Raw genomic sequence first — 7,971 nt, forward strand, 5'->3', positions numbered from 1 at the left:
TATATATATATATATATATATAAGGAATAGCCACCAAGGTGGATTCCTAATATGCTAGAAGAGGCCAAGCCATCTTACCACAAAGGATATGTTCTCAAAAATTTTAGCAAATGCCAGAATGTATGTGAGCGAGACAAATGAAAGGAGACAAAATAGAGCAATTAACTCCATGCCTTAAGATCTTGCTATCAATGATCACTAACATGAGCATCCGTAGCTCTTCAGTGAAGTCGTTGCAGGACACATAATTCATGGAACTAGATGCAAAATGTCTTCATGACAGAGAACATGCATAAAGTTCCGCCAATTATGTATCAGAATCCTTATTGAAATGTCCACATGCTGGTGTGCTAAAACTGGAAAAAACTCTGTGGTAATAAATTTTCACAGCAAATCCACCAGCTGGAGAACATGGCTACTTAAAAGTTAAATAATGAGTGTAGAAATTCATATTATTAATTAATATCAATTTAAGTGGCCTAGCATACTTAAAAAATGTCCGAAGACTATGAATTATATTACATATATAAATAAGAGGAATAACCACCAAGGTGGATTCCTAATATGCTAGAAGAAGATACCAAATCGTCTTACCACAAAAGACACGTTCTCAAAAATTTTAGCAAATGCCAATTTCTACCCTTTTTATTTAACTGTTATATATATATATATATATAAAGCACATAAAAAGCACCATCCAATCGTGGTCGATGCCAGCTCCTCTGGCCCCTGTGCCGGTGGCACGTAAAAAGCACCCACTACACTCTCAGAGTGGTTGGCGTTAGGAAGAGCATCCAGCTGTAGAAACATTGCCAGATCAGATTGGGGCCTGGTGCAGCCTCCTGGTTTCCCAGACCCCAGTCAAACTGTCCAACCCATGCCAGCATGGAAAACGGACGTTAAACGATAATGATGACGATGATGATATTTTAAGCTAGCTCCTGTGGAGGGCTAAATGGGCCTACAGCCCAAAATTAAAGAGTACTAAATAGCATGACTATAATGCATCTATAATGACTATATGCTCTGGTGGTGTTTGATCAGAGGTTAAGGACAGATGAGAATTAATTCTGTAATGCAATCAGTCTCAAGTTGAATTCCAACTGTTGGCCAATTTGTCCCAAAATTCTTATCACCACATAAAATTAATGAAGCGAATGTCATTTATCTCTCCTTTGATCTCTGACAAACACCAACCAAGTTGGCATGAATCAGCCAAGCTTTACCTGTTAGAAATAGGAACCCAGGTGCTTTTAAATCAGATCCCAGTACTAGATGTTCAAGAACCAAATGAAGAGCAGATTTTCAATCCTGGGATCATCCTGATTCCAAAAAAGGGTAAAATATGTCTATGTAGAACAAATGTAGAAATACAGGAGACCCAAACAGACAACCTTGCTGTACTCTTTCACCACAACTTTCTCTCGCTCTTTCTTCCTGTTTCTGTTGTGTCTGTAATTCAAAGGGTCAGCCTTGTCACACTCTGTGTCACGCTGAATATCCCTGAGAACTACGTTAAGGGTAGATGTGTCTGTGGAGTGCTCAGCCACTTGCACGTTAATTTCACAAGCAGGCTGTTCCGTTGATCGGATCAACTGGAACCCTCGACGTCGTAAGCGACGGAGTGCCAACAAACAGCATAATATAACATATCATAAGTTACTTATGATAAAACATATTCACATTCACACTTAATACCATTGTGTTCTTTATTTCTTTTTTCTGCATAACCTATTTATATTTCTATAAATAGGTAACTCCATTACTTATACATGTGAGTGCATGTGTCAGTGAATGCGTATACTTGGGACCTGTTAGAAGACTCACAAGAAACTGAATAAATCAGTCCGTCCAATGAAAATCTATAATGCAAATAAGTCACCCGGATTTCTACTGACACTCCTTAGTTATCTAGAAACACTTATAACCAGCAAACAAATGCATGGCGCTATCTAGATTAAATATGAAGAGGCGTTGATGTGGCTTAGTGGTTGAAACGTTCACTTTGGAACCACATGAGGCTGGAGTTCAGTCCCACTGCATAGCATTTCAGGTAGGTGTCTTTTGACTAAAGCTCCTGGTCTACTGATGTTTTCAGAATGAAATATTTTGTGATGTAGTAGTGTATTATAAGCTGAAACATAGTATTGGTAAAGGTGGTAGTAGTGGTGGTGGTGTTCTGGTGCTAAACTACACAGTGACCCACTGTATGTACATTATACACACACACAAACACACACACACACACACACACACACACACACACACACACACACACACACACACACACACACACACACACACACACACACACACACACACACATACATACACCATACACGTACATGTCTATACTATATACAACTTATGTAAAAAGATTAAAGTATAAACATACAAAATGATTGATATTAGGTTAAATTATATTTATATTTCTAAACATGGTGGTCAAGTTGTAATGTAAATAAAGGGATATAGTTAATAAGGTGGAAGGAAATAAATAGGTGTGCAGAAAGTTTCTAAGTCTCTACTACATATATATGTGTGTGTGTGTGTGTGTGTGTGTGTGTGTAAATACATACATGTATGTATGTATGTATGTATGTATTATTTCTTTACTACCCACAAGGGGCTACACACAGAGGGGACAAATAATGACAGACAAACACGGATTAAGTCGATTATATCGACTCCAGTGCATAACTGGTACTTATTTAATCGACCCCGAAAGGATGAAAGGCAAAGTCGACCTCAGCGGAATTTGAACTCAGAACGTAGCGGCAGACGAAATACGGCTAAGCATTTCGCCCAGTGTGCTAATGATTAAGCCAGCTTACCGCCTTATGTATGTATGTATATATGTATGTATGTACGCACACGCGCATGCATGCTCACACACACTCGCATATATGAAGGTGAGCTGAAAAGTCCCAGGCTTTGGGTAAAAGAAGATACAGGAGGATCAGTTAATTATTCAACATATTCCCCTCTCAGATTCACACACTTATTGCAGTGGTCCTTCAGTTTTTCTAACCCCTGTTAAAGAACTCAGAAGGTTGTGCCTCCAACCAGGCCTTTTGCAATACCCTGAAAGCCAGGAACCTTTCAGCACCCCACCATATATTTTATCTTTTAATTATTTCAGTCATTATACTCCAGCCATGCTGGGGCACCGCCTTGCAGAATTTTTAGTTGAATCAGTCAACCCCAGTAAGATTTTTTGCTAAGCCTGGTACTTATTTTATCACTTCCTTTTGCTGAAACGCTAAGTTACTGGGATGTAAACACGGTGACAAACACAGACACAAAGACACACACACACACATAGATATATACATATATACGACAGGCTTCTTCTTGTTTCCATCCACCAAATTCACTCACAAGTGTTCAGTCAGTTTGAAGCTATAGTGAAGGACGCTTGAGCAAGGTGCAGCACAGTGGGACTGAACCCAGAACCATGTGGTTAAGAAGCAAGTTTCTTACCACACAGCCATGCCTGCATCTGTGTGTGTGTGTGCAGTCACAGAAGTCTGGTGCAGGCTTCTGCCTGTCCAGCTCCTGTTAAACTGTCCCACCCATGCCAGCATGAAAGGCAGACGTTAAATGATGATGATGATGATGATGATGATGATACACACACACACACATACACATATATGAGTGAACAAATGAAAGAAAGAGGCAATCAACACATTTAGTAAGAGTTACATATATTATTTGGCCAACTGAGTCCATCAAGCTAGATTTCTGTAAGGAGCCTAAGAATCTTTAAATTGCATGGACCAAATCAAATGGTTTTAGATAATAATAATAATAATAATAATAATAATAATAATAATAATAGAAATATTCAGACAAATACGTAACAAAAACACCAGGATTTACAAATATATATAACATACAGAAAATTGCACTACTGGGCACTGCACACATCCTGCGCAAAACACTTTCAATACAGTAACCATGGGAGCATCACAGCAAACCACAGCACATACCCAAGGCACACAGAGCTGCGCTGGGTAGTGAAGTGAAAGCACGTTATAAAAATAAAACTACTGAACAATAATAATAATAATAATAATAATAATAATAATTATAATAATGATAATAATAATAATAATGATCATCTTTGTCTAATGTCTGCTTTCCATGCTGGCATGGGTTGGATGGTTTGGCTGAGGGCTGGCAAGCCAGAAGGCTGCACCAGGCTCCACTCTGATCTGGCAAAGTTTCTACAACTGGATGCCCTTCCTAATGCCAACCACTCTAGGATGTAGTGGGTGCTTTTTATGTGCCACAAGCATGAGGGCCAGTCATGCTGTACTGGCATCGACCATGCTTGAATGATGCTTTTTACGTACCACTGGCATAGGAGCCAGTCAGATGGCACTGGCAATGACCACACTCGAATGGTGCTTTTTACCTGCCAACTGCACGGGAGTAAGTCAGGCAGTATTGGCAACGATCACGCTCAAATGGCACTTTCTAGGTGCCACCAGCACCGGACTAGTCAGGCGACATTAACATCAACCACGCTTGAATAGTGCTTTTTACAAGCCACCGACATGGGTGCCAATCAGGCGGTACTGTCATCAGCCATGACAATGACTTCACTTGATTCAACAGGTCTTTGCAAGTGCAGTTTATTGCTCAATAATTGAAAGGTACTCTTAAATGGGCCAGTTATGCTGCACTGCCATAGGCCACAGTTACAATCTCACTTGGCTTGCCGGATCTTCTCAAGTACAGCATATCTCCAAAGGTCTCGATCACTTGTCATTGCCTACATGTGGCCCAACGTTTGAAGGTTGTGCTTCACCACCTCATCTCAGGTCTTCCTGAGTGTCTCTTCCACAGGTTCCCTCTACTGCTAGGGTGTGACACTTTTTCACATAGCTGTCCACATCCATATGCAACACATGACCATACCAGCACAGTTGTCTCTTTTGCCCACCTCTTCTGATGCTTCTTATGTCCAACTTTTCTCTCAGGGCACTTACACTCTGTCATGTATACACACTGACATTACACATCCAACGGAGCATACTAGATTCATTCCTTGCAAGCTTACACATGTCCTCAGCAGTCACTGCTCATGTTTCACTGCCATGTAGCATGGCTGTTTGCACACATGCGTCATACAGTCTACCTTTTACTCTGAGCGAGAGGCCCTTTGTCACCAGCAGAAGTAGGAGCTCTCTGAAGTTTACAGATCAAGCAAGACCATCTATCTGAAGGGATTTAAGATTTGTTTGCCTTTCTACTGATCAAGACTGACTGACCTTCATGCCAGTGGCACGTAAAAGCACCCACTACACTCTTGGAGTGGTTGGCGTTAGGAAGGGCATCCAGCTGTAGAAACTCTGCCAGAACAGATTGGAGCCTAGTGTAGCCATCTGGTTCGACAGTCCACAGTCAAATCGTCCAACCCATACTAGCATGGAAAGCGGACGTTAAACGATGATGATGATGCCATATGTTTAGAGAAAAAACTTAAGATCCCTTCACTCAATTCAACTCCCCCTCTTTCTCCTTCTCTTTCACGCTCATTTATTATTGTCCTTTATTCATTCATTTATCTAATTTTGTCACAGTTTGGCTGACCAAAAACTGTTGGTTATAGCTCTAGTTAAGAATTCAAATGCCCAATTCTATCTCATTATTATCATTAATATTTTCTCACACCGGCAGCCTGAGTTTTTGCTGTTTCACGATGCACCTGCCCTTTCCACCCCTACCACCTGTACCAGAAGTCTCTATCCTCTGACCTCTATCAGATATATCTCCCATGAACACTTCCAAAGGCTTAATGTTCCCCCATCGCTACTTAAGGTTTATCTCCTATGTAATGTAGTGATTATGTAGCACATAAAATGATGGTGTAGTGTATGCAGGTTGAAGGCTATTGTATGTTTATGAGTTCTGCCAAATGCGAGCTTTCTTTTCAGGTACATGACACTGCTGTTCCCCATCCCAGGGTCTCGCAGGCCCACACCTCCCACATCTTCAGAGTTTGCACACTTAATGTTGGCACACTGAAAAGTAGTTTTGGGGAGATTGTTGAGATGCTTGAACGGAGACATGTAGATTTGTGCTGCATCCAAAAAGTAAGGTGGAGAGGAAGTTCTGCTAGGTTCCTCACAAGCAAAGAACATAGGTATAAGATTTTCTGGGCAGACAACACAGATGGGATGGGGGTATGGGTATACGTCTTCTGGAGAAATGAGTTGACAGGGTAATCGAGGTAGTCAGAGTCTGTGGTAGAATACTTAAGATTAGATTAGTGCTGCAGCATGGATTAGCAACCATTATCTTGGATTATGTTCCTCAGCCAGGGCTACCTGATGAACAGTAAGACCGATTTTATGACACCCTCTTGCAGACTGCCTTGTTGACGAATGACAGGGACCTTCTCTTTGTGGCTGGCAACTTCAATGGGTATGTTGGACAACATGCAGAGGGCTTCCATGACATACATAGAGGCTATGGTTTTGGTTCCTGCAATGAGGAGGGAACCAGGCTGCTGGAGTTCAGCAATGCAAATGATCTTATGGTTTGTAATACGAACTTCAGGAAACCAGTATTCACCTATCAATCTGGTGGACACACTAGTCGAATTGATTACATCCTCACCAGGAAATGGGAAAGATGGCTACTTGTAAATGTCAAAACCTTCCCAGGTGAAGAATGCACCCCACAACATAGATTAATAGTTAGCAACTTCAGGATCAGGGCTAAATGGATGCCCAGAAGTAGACCAGCATGGAGAAGAACTGGTCTAGAAGCTTAAGGATCCTGCGAATGGACAGAGATTTAGAGGCATATTACTCGAAGCTTTTGACAAAATAGATGGGGATATAGCATCACATGATGTGGAAAACAACTGGAGGTTCATACGGGACACCCTGTTGAGGGCTACTGACCAGATCTGTGGATGGTGCAAAGTCCCCTCTCGACCCAAGGTAGCATGGTGGTGGAACAATGTAGATGACAGGGCCATTAGGGAAAAGAAACAGGCATGGAAGGACAGGAAGAATGGTGGTAGCAGGGAATTGTATCAGATTGTCAGAAGGGAAGCTAAGAGACAGGTTTATTTAGCCAGAGGGGAAGCAGATTTGACAATATTCTGCGTCATAAGGACCAAAGACTTGATGTGTTTCGTGTTACAAGACAGTGTGTGAGAGAGAATCATGATGTCATAGGAGAGAAATGTGTCCGCATGGATGATGGTTCACTCGCACTAAGCATGGCTGCAAAGAGAGAAGTTTGGAGATGCCACTATGCAAGGTTGCTAAATAAAGAGAATGAATGGGAGAAAGAGAGTCTGCTGAATATCATCCCAATTGAGGGCGTCAGCTATCTGAATTGACAGTACCTTGGTAGATAAAGCAATTAAGGATATGAAGACAGGGAAAGCATGCAGCCCATCAGGAATCACTGCAGAAATGCTTAAAATATCTGACGGTGTCAGCTACAGTCTAGTCACTCATATAGTCAATCAGGTGATACATGAAGGAGTCATACCCAATGACTGGTGTAGCAGCACCATAGTCAACAGCTACAAAGGTAAAGGTGACGCTTTAGATACAAATAATTACAGAGGTATCAAGTTGTTGGATCAGGTAATGAAAGTCACGGAGAGGGTCATAGCCCAACTGATTAGGGAAAGAGTCAGTTTAGGCAAGATGCAGTTTGGGTTTGTGCCAGGGAAAAGCACCACTGATGCCATATTTCTAGTAAGACAGTTGCAGGAGAAATACCTAGCCAAGGATAAACCTCTGTACCTAGCTTTCGTTGACATGGAGAAAGCCTTTGACAGGGTCCCCCGATCCCTTATCTGGTGGTCAATGAGGAAACTTGGGATAGAAGAATGGTTAGTGAGAGCTGTGCGAGCCATGTACAGAGATGCTGTCAGTAAGGTGAGGGTTGGAAATGAGTATAGTAATGAATTCCGGATAGAGGTAGGGGTCC

At 41.6% G+C, this 7,971-nt stretch overlaps 1 protein-coding gene across 1 annotated transcript in view; it reads left to right on the top strand.

The window, feature by feature from the left end:
* The first annotated feature begins 1,819 nt into the window (after positions 1–1,819).
* Positions 1,820–7,971, top strand: part of LOC106881244 (uncharacterized) — a 16,596-nt gene continuing 10,444 nt past the window's right edge. Inside the window, exon 1 of the mRNA XM_014931556.2 lies at positions 1,820–2,053. The gene's annotated coding sequence lies outside the window, so the exon portion shown is untranslated. The remainder of the gene's footprint in view (positions 2,054–7,971) is intronic.

Source organism: Octopus bimaculoides, chromosome 8 (genome assembly GCF_001194135.2).
Source record: "Octopus bimaculoides isolate UCB-OBI-ISO-001 chromosome 8, ASM119413v2, whole genome shotgun sequence".
In the NCBI taxonomy this organism is placed as follows: Eukaryota; Metazoa; Mollusca; class Cephalopoda; order Octopoda; family Octopodidae; genus Octopus; species Octopus bimaculoides.